Here is an 800-nt window from a genome sequence, read left to right as displayed (position 1 = left end):
CCGTAGTGATACTGCCTCGGAAACCCAAGGAGGGGTCGCTATGAGTCGGGGCCGACTCGACGGCACATAACAACAACAACAACAACAACATGCCAAGTTAAAAACCCTGAAGAAGTGGTCAAGTCTAACTTTTTAAAATGTAAACCCTGAACTTCCTCATGGCCATTATATCCACCTTCTTTAGTACTTTTGGTGTTGTTTGAGAGCTGTGTATCACAATAACTAATTACTAGATTACCTGTGATTATGTCCTAGAATGTAGCCAGTTTTCCAGCATTGAATTGATGCTTATTGCAGCCTGACTTCTCTGGACTGGATTCTGGATTTGTGTAATGGATGGCTCATAATGGGGTATTCAGTGGACTGCTCTCTGGGGACTGGGGTGGTCCTGAGCAGGAATGCGCTTTGACTTCACCTCAGGCAGTGCTGCACACCGGTCTGGTAACTAACTATAACAACAGACAAAAGAGTTTGCAACAAGACAGTGAAGAATGAGCACTAAGACCTCTGATACATTGTGAGGCAGAGAAGCAAGAGGCCCCAGCATCAAGGTTTATTGTAGGCAGTAGCTGCAGCTTTGAAATAACCATTCTTTGCTCCCTATTGGAAATGGACTTCAATACTTGTCCATTGACCTAGTTAGCAATCCCAACAAAGCAGACCTTCAAGTAGTCAAGCCCTAAAAGCTAACATAGCCTAGATATACCCTTTGGTTTTTTTAAAATTTTTTTTAATTGTGATTTGGGTGAAGATTTACAGAGCAAATTCACTTTCCATATAGCAGTTTACATATACTTTGT

Source organism: Orycteropus afer, unplaced genomic scaffold (assembly GCF_000298275.1).
Source record: "Orycteropus afer afer isolate SDZICR_OR568_19922 unplaced genomic scaffold, OryAfe1.0 scaffold01236, whole genome shotgun sequence".
In the NCBI taxonomy this organism is placed as follows: domain Eukaryota; kingdom Metazoa; phylum Chordata; class Mammalia; order Tubulidentata; family Orycteropodidae; genus Orycteropus; species Orycteropus afer.
Note: the sequence above shows the minus strand (reverse complement) of the source record.